The 18,476-nt window shown below is 48.5% G+C and overlaps 1 long non-coding RNA gene across 1 annotated transcript; it reads left to right on the plus strand.

Annotated features, from left to right (window-relative positions):
* The first annotated feature begins 7,805 nt into the window (after nt 1–7,805).
* LOC140420758 (uncharacterized) lies at nt 7,806–16,708 on the plus strand. Its single transcript, XR_011946555.1, has 2 exons — nt 7,806–8,218; nt 10,377–16,708. It is a non-coding gene; the product is annotated as an uncharacterized lncRNA (long non-coding RNA).
* The last annotated feature ends 1,768 nt before the right edge of the window (nt 16,709–18,476 follow it).

Below are 18,476 nucleotides of genomic sequence, written 5' to 3' on the forward strand. Positions count from 1 at the left end.
CAAAAGCATCAGTCGTGAGAAGGCCAGTCCAGCAGAAAGAAACCCTCCGACCCTCCCCATTGACCAACTGTCAGAATGAACAAAATGCAGTCCTGGATGTAATTGAGGAGCAACAATAACAGCAGAATCCAACCCCTGTAATCAATTGTGAACTTGTTGGTGCCTCAGCAGGTACGAGGAAACACAATCCCTTGCTACACTGAGAGCAGGTGAATGGCCTCTCCCCAGTGTGAACTTGCTGGTGTCTCGGCAATGTGGATGATTCACAGAATCCCTTCCTACACTGAGAGCAGATGAATGGCCTCTCCCCAGTGTGAACCCACTGGTGCCTCTGCAGGCTGGATAATTGAGTGAATCCCTTCCCACACTGAGAGCAGGCGAATTGTTTCTCCCCAGTGTGAACTCGCTGATGTCTCCGCAGGGTGAATGACTGACTGAATCCTTTCCCACAAAGAGAGCAGCTGAATGGTCTCTCCCCAGTGTTAATGCGCTGATGAGCTTCCAGTGCAAATAGGAGCTGCAGTCGACCATTTGGCACATTGAACTTGCTCAACCCTGTCATGAGCTCAATGGCCGATCTAGCTCAGCACCATTTCCCCACACTATTCCCCATTTCCCTTGGTGACTTCAACATCTCGAAACCTATCAACTCGATCTGGATAATACTTGATGAATGAGGCTCCATAGTCCTCTGGAGTAGAAAATTCCAAAGTTTCACCACATCCTCGAGTGAAGAATTCACTCCTCATCTTAACTTTCAGTCCATTTTCCTACCTGTTCCCCATGATCCTCAACTCCCTCATCAATCAGAATTCTGTCTAACTTCACGGCACCAAGGACCCAAGTTTGATCCCGGCCCTGGGTCACTGTCCGTGTGGAGTTTGCACATTCTCCCCGTGTCTGTGTGGGTCTCATCCCCACAACCCAAATATGTGCAGGGTAGGTGGATTGGCCATACTAAATTGGCCCTTAATTGGAAAAAACATGAATTGGGTAGTTTAAATTTTAAAAAGATGTTTTGGTGAGAGGGGGGTGGCGTCACAATCAAATCCAGTGACTACCCACATGTACTTTGTGTCAGTTTGGGGTCAATGTCCACCCCCTCATTTTTCATCCGAGTCTCATAAGGTTGGAGATGGCTCTGGACAAGTAATGGCGGGCGCAGCTCCCACAATCCTCCCATGCTGGTGAAACTGCTCTATCCCAGGTGGATGGGTGGTCTGGAACTGCACATGTCCAAGGGAGAGGGACCCTTAATTGAAAACAAAAACAGAGAACTTATAATAAAACAAATAATTCTGTCTAGCTCATCCTTGAATATATTCAATGACTCCCAGACTCCACTGGTCCCTGTAGGAAACTAATTCCAAAGATAAACTTTGAGGTAAGAGATTACTGAAAATATATAACATGGTTACAGTACAATATTACAAGAGTAGAAATAATAATAAATGTTCTTTATAGGTCCAGACGGAGTGACTGGGAAGAGGGGTAACCCCAGGTTAAAGACGTGTGAAATGTCTCCAGCCAGGACAGTTGGTAGGATTTCGCAAGCCCAGGCAGATGGTTTGCGGCGGGGGGGGTGGGGGTGAGAATGTAACGCGACATGAATCCAAGGTCTTGGTTTAGGCTGTACTCATGTGTGCGGAACTTGGCTATAAGTTTCTGCTCGGCGATTCTGCATTATTAGGCTTGCAAAATCCTACCAACTGTCCTGTCTTGAGACAATTCGCACCTCTTTATAACCTGTGATTATCCCTCTCTCCAGTCACTCCGTCTGGACCTGTAAAGACTTAATTACCTGCTAAGACTCGCATTCAAAAGTATCGTCTTGCATCATTGACTTTGTCTGTATCTATGTTTCTGGAACCCACCTCTTCATTCACCTAAGGAACAGTGCTCCGAAAGCTAGTGATTCGACTAGTGTTGGACTTTAACCTGGTGTTGCAAGACTTCTTACTTTTACTTTAACACAATGAACAACCACACTCCATGGTAACGTCGCTGAAGTTGTCACTCAATTCTCCTGGAACCAATCCAGTGTGATGCTTCGTTCCTGTGTTTACTTCCATTCTATTCCTTTGCCTGACTGGCAGCCCTTAACCCCAGAGGCGTCTTTTGCTGTGATGGTTTCCTGATGATATTCAGGTCCCGATAAACCAAATGACTCTTCCAAATCCTGAAGTGACGTTTTTTTCTTCAAATCTTCGTCTAATATCCTGTAAAATGCAAGTTGAGAACAGACAATTCTAGTTCCCATTCTCACTCTACTGTACGTAATATTCATCCTCCCAAATCTCAGAAGGTGCTGATTCAGGCTGATTGACAGATCCATGCTCACTGCTTCCTGTCCTGGGCAGAGGCCTGAAAATCTCCATGCAGGCTGCAAGACAAAAATATGTCTATAATACTGAACTCAACATGTGTGCAACATAAAAACTTCCTTTCACTTCAGTTGCAGCAAGTCACCAAAGTCCCCTCAGAATGAGAAAAGAAATGGAAAGGTAAAGTAGATTTGGAGAGGCTACTCCCTCTTAATAATAATAATAATCGAGGGCAGCACAGTGGCGCAGTGGGTTAGCACTGCGGCCTCACGGCACTGAGATCCCAGGTTCGATTCCAGCTCTAGGACACTGTGTGGAGTTTGCACATTCTCCCCGTGTTTGCGTTGGTTTTGTCCCCATAACCAAAACGATGTGCAAGCTAGGTGGATTGGCCACGCTAAATTGCCCCTTAATTGGGGAAAAAAATGAATTGGGTACTCTAAAATTTTAAAATAATCTTTATTATTGTCATAAGTCGGCTTACATTAATACTGCAATGGGGCAGCACGGTGACGCAGTGGTTAGCTCTGCCGCTTCACGGCGCCGAGGTCCCAGGTTAGATCCCGGATCTGGGTCACTGTCCGTGTGGAGTTTGCACATTCTCTCTGTGTTTGCCTGGGTTTCGCCCCCACAACCCAAAGATGCGCAGGGTAGGTGGATTGGCCACGCTAAATTGCCCCTTAATTTTAAAAGATGAATTTAGTAATCTAAATTTAAAAAAACAAACAAAAAAAACACGGCAATGAAGTTACTGTGAAACTCCCGTGTCGCCACATTCTGACACCTGTTAGGGTACACAGAAGGAGAATTCAGAATGTTCAATTCACCTAACAGCACGTCTTTCAGGCATTCTAGAACAAGAGGTAATAGTCCGAGGATAAGATGGGCAGCATGGTAGCACAGTGGTTAGCACAGTTGCTTCACATCTCCAGGGTCCCAGGTTCGATTCCGGCTTCGGTCACTGTCTGTGGAAATCTGCACGTTCTCCCGCGTCAGCGTAGGTTTCATACGGGTGCTCCGGTTTCCTCCCACAGTGCAAAGATGTGCAGGTTAGGTGGATTGACCAAGATAAATTGCCCTTAGTGTCCAAAAAGGTTAGGTGGAGGTTCCGGTGGCGGCTATGGAGGAGTAAGTCACACGTTTGGTGCTTTTGGACCTTTTCCCCCAACTTTTTTGTACTTTTGAGTGCTAGTTTGGAAGGCATAGGCACTCAGGCACTGACTCCAGACACAGGTGTATGGAATTAAGAAGCAGAAAGAATCGCAAACAGTTGAAGAAGTGGGCAAACAAGGGCAGTGTACAAGCTGCTGCTGAGGACAATATGGCCGACGTCCGGACCCTTAATGCAGACAGCCCAGCCAACAATGGGGCATCTGTTGAAGGTCATTCATGAGGGCTTTAATGCTTTGCAGCGGAACAGTATAGACCCGATTCAGAAGTATATCGAGGGCCCTGAGCACAGGCTGGATGCCCAGGATCGTACGATCCAGAAGCTGGAAAAGGCGCTGGAGGAGCAGGAGGATCACCAAATGGTGGTGGAGGCGGAGATGGAGAGGTTGAAGGACCAACAAAAAAGGCTTCTGGAGATGGTAGGGGGGGGGGGGGGGGGGTAACGGGGAAGGAGTTTTTGTTCTATTCACATATTCATAAGGTGTATTCCCGAATTGATCTTTTCATCATGAGCAGAGATTTGTTAGCGGGGGTGACGGATATAGAATATTCGGCGATCGCTATTTCGGACCATGCCCCGCACTGGGTTGATCTGCAGGTCTGCAAGGAAAGTTTTCAGCGTCCTCAATGGAGGCTGGAGGTCGGTTTGTTGGCTGACGAGGCGGTGTGAGAGGGTGAGGAAATGTATGCAAAACTACCTGTACGTCAATGACACAGGGGAAGTCTCAGCGGCGGTGCTCTGGGAAGCGCTGAAGGCTGTGGTGAGAAGGGAGCTGATTTCGATCAGAGCACATAGGGACAGGACGGACAGGGCAGGAAACTTGGTAGGGGATTCGGCCGGGCTGAACAAGGTGTTCAGGGATTTCTATAGCAAGCTTTAATCCTCAGAACTCCTGGGGCGGGAGGGGATAAGACGCTTTCTGGATGAACTGACCTTCCCAAAAGTGGGCAGGGGATTGGGGATTGGTAGACTGGTTGGGGACCCGATCAGGACTTCAGAAATATTGGTGGGCTTGAGGGCCATGCAATCAGGTAAAGCCCCAGGGCCGGATGGGTATCCGGTGGAGTTTCATAAAATTCTCCGAGATAGTGGGGCCGGTGCTGGCTAGCGTTTTTAATGAGGCACGAGACCGAGGGGTGTTACCCCCAACGATGTCACAGGCCACCATCTCGCTGATATTGAAACTGGACAAAGACCTGGAGGCATGTGGGTCCTATAAGCTGATCTCTCTGCTCAACGTAGATGCTAAAATTCTGGCCAAGCCCTTGGCGGCTAGGATTGAGGACTGTGTGCCAGACGTCATTATGGAAGATCAAACCGAGTTAGTCAAGGGCAGGCAGCTGGTGGCCATCCTAAGAAGGCTGCTGAATGTGATTATGATGCCCCGGAGAGTAAGGAGGTAGAGGTACTTGTGGCAATGGATGCTGAGAAGGCTTTCGACCGGGTTGAGTGGGACTATCTATGGGAGGTGCTGGGATGTTTTTGGTTCGGGGAGGGCTTTATCGACTGGGTCAGACTGTTGTACCAGGCTCCAGAGGCGAGTATGAGGATGAACAGGACGACATCTGACTATTTCAGACTGTACCATGGGACAAGACCGGTGTGTCCCCTCTCCCCACTGCTGTTTGCGGTAGCAATAGTGCCGCTGGCAATTGCCCTAAAAGCCTCTAGGGGCTGGAAGAGGCTGGTACGGGGGTAGGTGTGGAACACAGAGTTTCATTGTACGCTGACGACCTGCTCCTATACATCACGGATCCAGTGGCTGGGATGGATGAGATTATGGGAATCCTGAAGGAATTCGGCTGGTTGTTGGGGTACAAACTAAACATGACAAAGAATGAGTTGTTTGTAGTCCAGGTGAGGGGCCAGGAGGGTAGGTTGAGGGGGCTGCTGTTCACGTTAGTGGGGGACAGTTTTAGATACTTAAGGATACAGGTGGCGCGGGACTGGGGCTGTCTGCACAAGTTGAACTTGTCTCGGTTGGTGGAGCAAATGAGGGCTGAGTTCCGGAGGTGGGATGTGCTCCCACTGACACTAGCGGGGAGAGTGCAGACAGTTAAAATGACAATCCTCCCGAGATTCCTGTTCATCTTGTAGTGTCTCCCCATTTTCATTCCGCGTTCTTTTTTCAAGAAGGTTAATAAAATGATTATGGGATTTGTGTGGGCGGGAAAGTCCCTGCGGGTGAAGAGGGTGATGCTCGAGAGGATCAGAGGGGAAGGGGGGCTGGCGCTGCCAAACTTCAGTAATTACTACTGGGCGGCCAATATGATTTAAAAAAAAATAAAAAAATTTAGAGTACCCAATTATTTTTTTAATTTTCCAATTAAGCGGCAATTTAGCGTGGCCAATCCACGTAACCTGCACATCTTTGGGTTGTGGGGGTGAAACCCACGCAGACATGGGGAGAATGTGCAAACTCCACACGGACAATGACCCAGGGCCGGGATTTGAACCCGGGTCCTCAGCACCGCAGCAACATAGCTATGATAAGGAAGTAGATGGTGGGTGCAGGGTCGGATTGGGGGCGGATGAAGGCCGCTTTGTGCAGGGGGACCAATTTGGCAGCCCTGGTTACAGCGCTCCTGCCACTCCGACCAGCACGGTACTCCACGAGCCCCATAGTGGTAGCGACATTGTGGATCTGGGGCCAATGGAGAAGGCACATGGGGGGAATGGGAGCATCGGTTTGGTCCCCAATTTGCAATAATCACCGGTTTGCCCCAGGGAATATGGACAGTGGGTTCTGAGCATGGCAGAGGGCTGAGATTGAGAGGATGGGGGATTTATTCTTGGAAGGGAGCTTCCCGAGCATGAGGGCGTTAGAGGAGAAATTTGGGCTGGCGAGAGGGAATGAGTTCAGGTACCTGCATGTGCGGGACTTTCTGCGCAGATTCAGTCCTTCCCACGCCTGCCACTCAGGGGGATCCAGGACAGGGTAGTGTCCAGTGGATGGGTGGGGGAGGGGAGGGTCTCGGATATATATAAAGAACTTATGGGAGCGGAGGAGTCAGACCGAGGAGCTGAAGCTTAAGTGGGAAGAGGACCTTGGAGGTGAGATAGAAGAGGGCTTATGGGCGGAGGCGTTGAGTAGGGTGAACACGACCACAACATGCGCCAGGCTCAGCCTGATTCAATTTAAGGTCGTCCACTGGGCCCACTTGACAGTGGCCCGGATGAGTAAATTTTTCGGATTGGAGGACAGGTGCGCCAGATGTTCGGGAGGGCTGCCGGCGAAACATGTCCACATGTTTTGGGCATGTCCAAAACTCAGGGGGTACTGGCAGGGGTTCGCGGATGTTATGTCCTGTGTACTGAAAACAGGGGTGGTGAGGAGTCCAGAGGTGGCTATTTTGGGGGTTTCGGAGGACCCGGGAGTCCAGGGGGAGAGAGAGGCTGACGTTTTGGCCTTTGCTTCCCTGGTAGTCCGGCGACGAATTCTGCTGGGATGGAGGGACTCAAAACCTCCGAAGTCGGAGGCCTGGCTATCAGATATGGCAGGCTTTCTCGGTCTGGATGAAAGCTGTATGGGTTCGCCCGGATGTGGCAACCATTTATCAACTTCTTCGCGGAAAATTAATCGTCAGCGGGGGGCGGGGTTAGGGTAATGTAGGTTAGGGGGGTACTTAGGCTGGTTCTTGTGGGAGGGGAGCTGGGTTTCTTGCACTATAACGATTGTTTTTTTGCACACTGTTTTATATTATTGTTGTTTATTGTGCCAAAATGTCTTAATAAAATTGTTTGTCAAAAAAAAGTTAGGTGGTGTTACTGTAGGGGCTTTTCACAGTAACTTCATTGCAGTGTTAATGTAAGCCAACTTGTGACAATAAAGATTATTTTTAAAAAGAGGTAGCAAATTCTAAGAGTTGAGGAAACACTGCCTCTCCCAAGGGCTGTGAATCTGTGGAATTCACTACTCCAGAGTGCGGTGGAGCTGGGACAGTGAGTAAATTTAGGAGTTTTTAATTGGTACTGTGTTGATGGGTTATGGAGAAGTGGCAGGACTGTCGAGTTAAGGCCAGGATGAGATCCTGGTGGGGCAGACTCGATGGGCCAAATGGCCTAGTTTTGCTCCGAAATCTTATGACCTGATGAAAGGGGGAGACATTGATGCTCCCAGATGTTGCCCAGAGAAGGAAGTTTTAGTCTGAAGCTCATTGTCCAACCTCCACATTGTGACATCACAAAGGAGCTCGTCCTAAATCAACCAATCGGAATAAATTCGCTTCGCTGTGACGTCACTACATTAGCGCGCACCCGCCCGGCGCGCGAACACGGGAGCCCCGCCCACACTCTTTGTTCCCCCTCCCCCGACAGATACTCGAGACGGTTTCCAAGCAACCGGCTGAGAACTCCGGCTAGAGCAAGAAGCCGCTCGGTGATCGCTCCTTCCCCCACCCCGGCACGGGAATGCGCATGTCTAACGGAGAGGGAAAGCTGCGCATGTGTTGGTGAAATCCCTCTCCCCTGACCCGGGACAGCGCATGTCGAAAAGAGAGGGGAAGCTGCGCATGTGCAGGGGAGCACCACGCCTCTGACCTGACTGCTGAGGTATTGACCAATGGGAAGATTGGAGGACCGGAAGGACTCTGCTCCTCCGCCAATCAGCGCGTCCCCATTGTCTCAATGCGAAAGCTGAACATGGAGGTTTCTGCCGAGCAAAGCTGTTGTTCCTCCAACCCTGAATGAGCTTGAGTTGCTCACAGACTCCTGTCCAACATCTGTGAGTAAAACACTTAATTTTCTCCCCCATTTATTTTCTTATTCTGACCTTCAATTGGTGACTTGCACCAACTGAAGGGAAAGGAAGTGAATCCAGGGAGGCTGCAGACTCTGGAAAGCTTGGCCCAGGTCTCTCTCTCTCTTCAAGACATTGACATCCTTTGCTCCCTCAGCTTGACACATTTATTTGTCTGGCTAAAAGGATGGTCTCTTTCCTAAGGATGTGGAGATACCGGCGTTGGACTGGGGTGAGCACAGTAAGAAGTCTTACAACACCAGGTTAATTCCAACAGGTTTGTTTCAAATACTAGCTTTCGGAGCGCTGCTCCTTCCTCAGGTGAATGAAGAGGTATGTTCCAGAAACATACATATCTCTGCAAGACGTGCCAGATCATCGACATGGATACCACCATTGCACGTGAGAACATGTAATGGTGATATATATCTCTGCAAGACGTGCCAGATCATCGACATGGATACCACTATTACACGTGAGAAGACCACCCACCAGGTACGCGGTACATACTCGTGCGACTCGGCCAATGTTGTCTACCTCGTACGCTGCAGGAAAGGATGTCCCGAAGCATGGTACATTGGCGAGACCATGCAGGTGCTGTGACAACGAATGAACGGACATCACGCGACAATCACCAGGCAGGAATGTTCCCTTCCAGTCGGGGAACACTTCAGCAGTCAAAGGCATTCAGCCTCTGATCTCCGGGTAAGCGTTCTCCAAGGCAGCCTTCAGGACGCGCGACAACGCAGAATCAACGAGCAGAAACTTATAGCCAAGTTCTGCACACATGAGTGCGGCCTCAACTGGGACCTGGGATTCATGTGGCATTACATTCATCCACCACCATCTGGCCTGGGCTTGTGAAATCCTACCAACTGTCCTGGCTTGAGACAATTCACACCTCTTTATCCTGGGGGTACCCCTATCTCTGGATATGGAAACACTTAATTAACTGCAAAGGGGCTGGTTTAGCACACTGGGCTAAATCGCTGGCTTTTAAAGCAGACCAAGCAGGCCAGCAGCACGGTTCAATTCCCGTACCAGCCTCCCCGAACAGGTGCCGGAATGTGGCGACTAGGGGCTTTTCACAGTAACTTCATTGAAGCCTACTTGTGACAATAAGCGATTTTCATTTCATTTTCATTTCATGCTCGCATTCTAAGTATTGTCGTGCATCTTTGAATTTGTCTATACATATGTTTCTGGAACATATCTCTTCATTCACCTGAGGAAGGAGCAGTGCTCCGAAAGCTAGTGTTTGAAACAAACCTGTTCGACTTTAACCTGGTGTTGTAAGACTTCTTACTGTTTCCTAATGTTCACATTTAAAGGTTGACATTAAAGGGAACAGTAAACAGGACAAATCAAACCCAACTAATGAATTCCTTGTCGGAATACTCTCCATCATCAGCAAAGTGATGGAAGGAGTCATCAACAGTGCTATCAAGTGGCACTTACTTAGCAATAACCTGCTCATGGACGCTCCGTTTTGGTTCTGCCAGTGTCACTCATCTCCTGACCTCATTACAGCCTTGGTCCAAACATGGACGAAAGAGCTGAATGTCAGAGGTGAGATGAGAGTGACTGTCCTTGACATCAAGGCAGCATTTGACTGAGTATGGCATCAAGGAGCCCTAGTTAAAGTGGAGTCAATGGGAATCTGAGGGAATACTTTGCGTTGGTTGGAGTCATACCTGGCACAAAGGACAATGGTGGTTGAAGGTCAATCATCTCTGCTCCAGGACATCACTCCGGGAGTGATGGGTTTCTTCCATGGTGCTCTGGTTTCCTCCCACAAGTCCCGAAAGACGTGCTTGTTAGGTGATTTAGACATTCTAAACTCTCCCTCTGTGTACCCAAACAGGTGCCGGAGTGTGGCGACCAAAGGCTTTTCACAGTAACTTCATTGCAGTGTTAATGTAAGCCTACTTGTAACAATAATAAAGATTATTATTAAGGAGAATTTGGAGAGTGAATATTAGATACAGCAGAGTGAGAGTGGAGGGAGAGTGTGTGGAATGGAGATTTAGAGCATTTGAGGGTAAGAGAGAGAGCAAAGAATGTTTGCTAGAAACTAGAATTGTTTGTTCTGAATTTCTTATTCTGCACTGACAGTGATCACTTTTGTAAAATCTTTTTGCAGGAAGTTAGAATGAGAGGCGTTTGAGGCCGATATCTCAAACTAAATATCACGTCAAGAACTGACTGAGTCACTCAATTCTTGGGAATCGAATATCATCGGCCTTTGAATCTAGAAGGAGAAATGTTTGTCTATTCTGTCTGCTTCAAGAGATTTTAAACATCAGTGTGTCTGGAAAAGCACTGAGACACACACACATCCCCCATGTGAGACTGTTACAGAGCACTGACTGTGGAAAGAGCTTGAACCAGTGACACAGTCTGAAAACATATTACACCATTCACATCAGGGAGAGCCTGTACACGTGTACTGTGGACAAGGCTTCAACTGATGGTCCAACGTGGTGAGACTCAAGATCACCCAGACCATGGAGAAACCATGGAAATGTGAGGACTGTGGGAAGGGATTCAAAGGCCCGTACGGGCTGGAAAGGCATCAACGCAGTCACAATGGAGAGAGACCGTTCACCTGCTCTGTGTGTGGGAAGGGATTCACAGCCCCGCATGAGCTGGCAAGGCATCAACGCAGTCACACTGGAGAGAAGCCGTTCACCTGCTCTCAGTGTGAAAAAGGATTCACTGACATTGGCAATCTGCGGAGACACGAACGAGTTCACACTGGGGAGAGGCCGTTCATCTGCTCGGTCTGTGGGAAGGAATTCACTCGGTTATCCCACCTACAGAGACACCAGAGAGTTCACACCGGGCAGAGGCCATTCGCCTGCACTGGGTGTGATAAGGGATTCACTCGGTTATCCCACCTGCAGACACACCAGCGGGTTCACACTGGGGAGAGGCCATTCACTTGCACTGTGTGTGATAAGGGATTCATTCAGTTATCCAACCTGCAGGCACACCAGCGAGTTCACACCGGGGAGAAGCCATTCATCTGCTCTGTGTGTGATAAGGGATTCACTCAATTATCCAACCTGCTGAGCCACAATGTCACTCACACCAAGAGCAGGCCCTTTAAATGCTCTGACTGCAGAAGGGGTTTCAAAAGCTCACAGCGATTGATGTCCCACCAGCGCGTTCACACTGAGGAGAGACCGTTCAGCTGCTCTCACTGCACAAGGAGCTTTAGAACTTCATCCAACCTGATGAAACACAAGCAAGGCCACACTGGGGAGAGCCCGTTCACCTCTCCGACTGGGAAAAGATTCACTCGGTCATCACTTGCTGAACCACAATGTCACTCACACCAATGAGAGACCCTTTAAATGCTCCGACTGTGGGAGTGGGTTTAAAAGCTCTTGGATACTGATGGAACACCAGCGCATTCACACTGAGGAGAGACCGTTTAGCTGCTCTCACTCCACAAAGAGATTTCAAACATCATCCACATTGCGGAGACACCAGCGAGTTCACACCGGGGAGAGTTGATTCACCTGCTCTGATCACAGAATTTACAGTGCAGAAGGAGGCCATTCAGCTCATCGAGTCTGCACCGGCTCTTTGAAAGAGCACCAAGCCCACATCTCCACCCTATCCCCATAACCCCCACCCGACATTAAGGGCAATTTAGCATGGCCAATCCACCTAACCTGCACATCTTTGGACTGTGGGAGGAAACCCACGCACACACGGGGAGAACGTGCAGACTCCGCACAGACCGTGAACCAAGCCGGGAATCGAACCTGGGACCCTGGAGCTGTGAAGCAATTGTGCTAACCACCATAAGACATAGGAGCAGAAGTAAGGCCATTCGGCCCATCGAGTCCACTCGACCATTCAATCATGGCTGATTTCAACTCCATTTACCCGCTCTCCATAGCCCTTAATTCCTCGAGAAATCAAGAATTTGAAATGAAATGAAAATCGCTTATTGTCACAAGTAGACTTCAATGAAGTTACTGTGAAAAGCCCCTAGTCGCCACATTCCAGCGCCTGTCCGGGGAGGCTGGTACGGGAATCGAACCGTGCTGCTGGCCTGCCTTGGTCTGCTTTAAAAGCCAGCGATTTAGCCCAGTGAGCTAAACCAGCCCCTAGCTAAACCAGCAATTTATCAACTTCTGTCTTAAAGACATTCAACGTCCCGGCCTCCGCCGCCCTCTGTGGCAATGAATTCCACAGACCCATCACTCTCTGGCTGAAGAAATTTCTCCTCATCTCTGTTCTAAAGTGATTCCCTTTTATTCTAAGGCTGTGCCCCCGGGTCTTAGTCTCCCCTGGTAATGGAAACAACTTCCCTACGTCCCTAAGCCATTCATTATCTTGTAAGTTTCTATTAGATCTCCCCTCAACCTCCGAAACTCCAATGAATATAATCCCAGGATCCTCAGACGTTCCTTGTATGTTAGGCCTACCATTCCTGGGATCATCCGTGTGACTCTCCGCTGGACCCGCTCCAGTGCCAGTATGTCCTTCCTGAGGTGTAGGGCCCAAAATTGCTCACAGTATTCTAAATGGGGCCTAACTAATGCTTTATAAAGCATGCTACCGTGCTGATTGTGGGAAGAGATTTAGTGATTCATCTGCCTTGTTGACACACCAGCGAGTTCACACTGGAAAGAAGCCATTCACCTGCTCTCACTGTGGGGAGGGATTCACTCAGTCATCCAACATGCTGAGACACCAAAAGGTTCACAAGTGATGACCGGTTAAATTCTGCTGTTATTCCTGCTGTTAATCACATCCAGGACTGAACATGGAGTGGGTGAAGGGGTTTGTCTCCTCGTCACCTCCTGGTGCTCGGATGTGGCGACCCTGGCGAACTACTGCTCCCCGGACCTGGAATACCTGACTGTGAAGTCTCATCCAAAATACCTTCCACGGAGTTCACTTCTGCCATTATCACAGTGGTCTACATCCCACCCCAGGCGGAAGTGAAGAAGGCGCTTGATGAATTGTACATCGCTATAAATAACAATGAAATGAAATACCCGGCGGCCCTGTTCATCGTGGCCGGGGACTTTAACCAGGCCAACCTCAAGAGTGTACTGCCAAAATTCCACCAACACATCTCCTGTCCCGACAGGGACCCCGACATCCTTGACCACTGCTACACAAACATCTAGGGCGCCTGATGATCCATCCCCGGACCACACTTTGGAATATTGGACCACAAGACGGTGCTTCTTCTCCCGGCTGTTTGTTTGCTTAATAAATTTAAGTGTACACAATTATTTTTTTCCAATTAAGGGGCAGTGTAGCGTGGCCAATTCACCTCCACTGCACATCTAATTGGGTTGTGGGGTTGAGACCCACAAGACACGAGGAGAATGTGCAAACTCCACACGGACAGTGACTGGGGCCAGGATCGAACCCGGGTTCTTGGTGCCGTGAGACAGCAGTGCTACCCATTGTGCCACCCAACTGACAAATTTCTAATTACCAATAACACAAAGGGATATGGGGACAGTGTGGGGAAAAAGACATTGAAGTGGATAATCAGCCATGATCATATTGAATGGTGGAGCAGGCTCAATGGGCTGAATGGCCAACTCCGGCTTCGATGATGTAAAGATAGGTAGGAAAGTAAATTGTGAAGAGGACATAAGGAGGTTACAAAGTGATATAGATATGTTACGTGAGTGGGAAAAGACCTGCCAAATGGAGAATAATGTGGGAAAATGTGAAGTTGGCCAGAAGAATAAAAAAAGCTTATTATCCAAATGGTGAGAGATTGCAGAGCTCTGAGATTCAGAGGGTGTCCGAGAGCCTGAATCACAAAAGGCGAGTATACAGGTACAGCAAGTAATTAGGAAAGCTAATAGAATGTTATTGTTTATTGTGAGGGGAATTGAATACAAAAGTAGGGAGGTTATGCTTCAGTTATACAGGACATTGGTGAGACCACATCTGGAGCACGGTGTACAGTATTGCTCTCATTTAAGGTATGGTGTCAATGTGTTGGAAGCAGTTCAGAGAAGGTTTACTGGACTCATACCTGGAATTGGAGGCTGGTCTGATGAGGAATGATTGGACGGGCTGGGCTTGTGTCCGATGGAGTTTAGGTGACTTGATTGAACCGTATAAGATCCTGAGGGACTTGACAGAGTGGATGTGGAAAGGTTGTTTCCTCTTGGGGGAGAATCTAGAAATTGGAGTCACTTTAAAAGTAATAACTTGCCCATTTAAGACAGAGGAGAACTTTTTTCTCTTGGGAGTCTTTGGAACTCTCTTCCTCAAAGGGCAGTGGAAGCAGAGTCTGTGAATATTTTGAAGGCAGAGCTGGATAGAATCTTGATAGGCAAGGGGGTGAAAGGTTATCGGGGGATTAGCGGGAATGTGGAGTTGAGGTTACAATCAGATCAGCCGTGAACGTGTTGAATGGTGCAGCAGGCTCGAGGGGCCGAGTGGCCTACTCCAGCTCCTAATCCGTACGTTATCACATCCTTTAGAATAAATTGTAGCATTTTACCTCCTACTGATGTCAGGCTAATGGGTCTGTGGTTCCCCATTTTCTCTCTCCTTCCTTAAATAGTGGGGTTACATTTACCACCTTCCATTCTGCAGGAACCATTCCAGAATCTATAGAATTGTGAAAGATGATCACCAATGTAGCCACTATCTCTACAGCCACCTCTTTCAACACTCTGGGATGTAGAGCATCAGCTTTTGGGGATTTATTAACTTTGAACCACATTAATTTCTCCAGCACTACTTTTTCACTAATACTAATCTGCTTCAGTTCCTCGTGCTTACTAGTCCCTTGGTTCTCTTGTGTTTTTGGGCCGATTTCATGTCCTCCATGAAGACAGGCACACATTGTTTAGTTTCTCTGCCATTTCCTTATTCCCCATTATAAACTCTCCTGTCTCTGCCTGGAATGGACCCACATTGGTCTTTGCTAATCTTTTCCTTTTCACTTTAAAAAAAAAAGCATTTTATTGAGATATTTTTGGTATAGTAACAACAACCAAATAAACAATATACATGAAACCATAAACATTGTGCAAAAGCCTTATTGACCCCCTACTCTAATCTAAACACCCCCCCCCCCTCCCCCCCCGCCCCCCACGTCTGCTGACGATTTACTTCCAGCAAAGAAGTCGATGAACGGTTGCCACCTCCGGGCGAACCCTAACAGAGACCCTCTCAAGGCGAACTTGATTTTCTCCAAACAGAGAAAGCTAGCCATGTCCGATAGCCAGGTCTCCAACTTCGGGGGCTTTGAGTCCCTCCATGCTAATAGTATCCATCTCCGGGCTACCAGGGAACCAAGACCAGAAAGTCTGCCTCTTTCTCCTCTTGGATTCCCTGGTCTTCTGACACCCCGAAAATAACCACCTCTGGACTCAAGTGCCACACATATTTTTAGCACCATGGACATGACTTCCACAAACCCCTGCCAAAATCCCCGCCGCTTTGGACATGTCCAAAACATGTGGACATGGTTCGCCAGTCCTCCTGCACATTTTACGCACCTGTCCTCCTCACCAAAGAATCTGCTCATCTGGGCCAGTGTCATGTGAGCCCGGTGAACAACCTTAAATTGTACCAGGTTGAGCCTGGCACATGTTGCGGACGTGTTGACTCTACTCAACATGTCTGCCCATAGACCATCCTCTAGCCCAGCTCCTCCTCCCACTTGTCCTTTTCACATTATAAAGGAAAATGTTTCTAACCAGTTTGCTCTCGTATTCTATTTTCTCTTTATGAGTTTCTTGATCCTCCTTTGCTGAATTCTAAAACAAGTTTCCAATCTTCAGGGTTACACTTATTTTGGCCATTTTGTGAGCGATGAGATCTATTTTATCTTCAAAAATGAGCCGAAGATCTGGTTGATTGGAGGTGTCCAAAAATACAACTTTATTGTTAATTATCCACCTTGATTCTCTTACGTAAAAATAAATCAAATTCTCATCAATGGTCTAACCCCTTATTGGTTTCAAATTCTCAGCTGAGGCTTCCTGATTTATTCAAAAAACTCTCTGTCACTTGTAGCATGATTTGTTACCCAGGCATTCGTCATGACTTAAGATTCATTAATGTCTATCAAATTAATTAAATATCTACATGCTCCCGCCACGTGTACCAATCCTCTGAAGATGAGGTGTTCTGCATTAACGTTGCTTGTTGCTAAGGCTTTGCTACATTTTGTAAATGTTTGTGTTGCTGAGGCTGCAATTCGTTTTCATTACTAAATGTATTTGTAGAACAATGGTTTATTCACTACGAGGGCTTTTATGCAACTTTTCTTGAAACAGTGTTAGATTCTGACACATAATTAAGTTCCTGTGCAGCAATTCTCATATTTTTATCTGAAACAATGACTTTGCCTTGTGGATATTCCATTTTCTGTCTGTATGTATACTGAATTTAAGAATTATACTGCATTCATTCTTAAAGGTACCAATAAATCAGTGAAGCAATAAATCTATAATCTATCAATGAGCCTCTTCCTTTAACCAGTGGAATCTTTAATTTTTCTTGTTAGCCACGGTTGCGTCACTTTTCCTGTTGGATTTTTGTTTCTGAAAGGAATCTATATTTTACGTAAATATGTGATAATTCCTTAAATGCGATTGCCTGTGTATCATTACACATTTTATTGTAAGTTCCCAATCAACTTGCCCCTCATAGCTTGACAGTTTCGTTCTGAGACAGAACCATGTAACTACCATAGCCTATCTTCATCTGAACCTGTATTCTTTAGGGGTTCCAAACAGAAACAGGAACTATCTGTCATCTACCTTCCAAACACCCTTTCACTCTGTGATCCTTATGAAATTTGCCACAAGGCTCAAGCGCATCAGTCGTGAGAAGGCCAGTCCAGCAGAAAGAAACCCTCCGACCCTCCCCATTGACCAACTCAGAATGAACAAAATACAGTCCTGGATGTAATTGAGAGCAGAAACAATAGCAGCAGAATCCAACCCCTGTAATCAATTGTGAACTTGTTGGTGTCTCAGCAGGTACGAGGAAACACAGAATCCCTTCCCACACTGAGAGCAGGTGAACGGTCTCTCCCTCCTGTGAACTTGCTGGTGGGACGTCAGGCTGGATAATTGATTGAATCCCTTCCCACATTGAGAGCAGATGAATGGCCTCTCGCCAGTGTGATCCCAGTAGTGCCTCTGCAGGCTGGATAATTGAGTGAATCCATTCCCACACTGAGAGTAGGTGAACGGTCTCTCCCCAGTGTGAACACGCTGGTGTGTCTGCAGGGTGAATGACTGACTGAATCCTTTCCCACAACGAGTGCAGCTGAATGGCCTCTCCGCAGTGTGAATGCGTCGATGAACTTCCAGTGCAGATGGGGCTATGTATCTCTTCCCACAGTTCCAGCATTTCCACTGTTTCTCCATATTTTGGGTCTCCTAGTGTCTCTCCAGGTTAGACAATTGAAGCCTTACCCATACAGAGAGCACATGAGCAGTCTCGCCCTGTTGAGTGCTGCGATGTTTTGTCAGGCTGCGTGTCTGGTTAAAGCTCTTTCCACAGTCAGTGCTCTGGAACACTCTCGGGTGTGTGTTCCCCAAGGAATCAAGTGACTCTGGCAGATCAAGACATGGGGCGAGATTCTCCGACCCCCCGCCGGGTCGGAGAATCGCCGGGGCCTGGCGTGAATCCCGTCCCCGCCAGTTGCTGAATTCTCCACCACCGGATATTCGGCGGGGGCGGGAATCGCGCCGCGCCGGTTGGCGGGCCACCCCCCGCGATTCTCCGGCCCGGATGGGCCGAAGTCCTGCCGCTAAAATGTCTGTCCCGCCGGCGTAGATTAAACCACCTACCTTACTGGTGGGACAAGGCGGCGCGGGTGGGCTCCGGGGTCCTGGGGGGGGCGCGGGGCGATCTGGCCCAGGGGGGTCCACTGATCCGCGGGCGGGCCTGTGCCATGGGGGCACTCTTTCCCTTCCGCCTCCGCCACGGTCTCCACCATGGCGGAGGCGGAAGAGACTCCCTCCACTGCGCATGCGCGGGAATGCCGTCAGCAGCCGCTGACGCTCCCACGCATGCGCCGCCCGGAGATGTCATTTCCGCGCCAGCTGGCGGGGCACCAAAGGCCTTTTCCGCCAGTTGGCGGGGCGGAAATTCGTCCGGCGCCGGCCTAGCCCCTTAAGGTTGGGGCTCGGCCCCCAAAGATGCGGAGCATTCGGCACCTTTGGGGCAGCGCGATGCCCAACTGATTTGCGCTGTTTTGGGCGCCAGTCGGCGG

This window comes from Scyliorhinus torazame, chromosome 5 (assembly GCF_047496885.1).
Source record: "Scyliorhinus torazame isolate Kashiwa2021f chromosome 5, sScyTor2.1, whole genome shotgun sequence".
Lineage (NCBI taxonomy): Eukaryota > Metazoa > Chordata > Chondrichthyes > Carcharhiniformes > Scyliorhinidae > Scyliorhinus > Scyliorhinus torazame.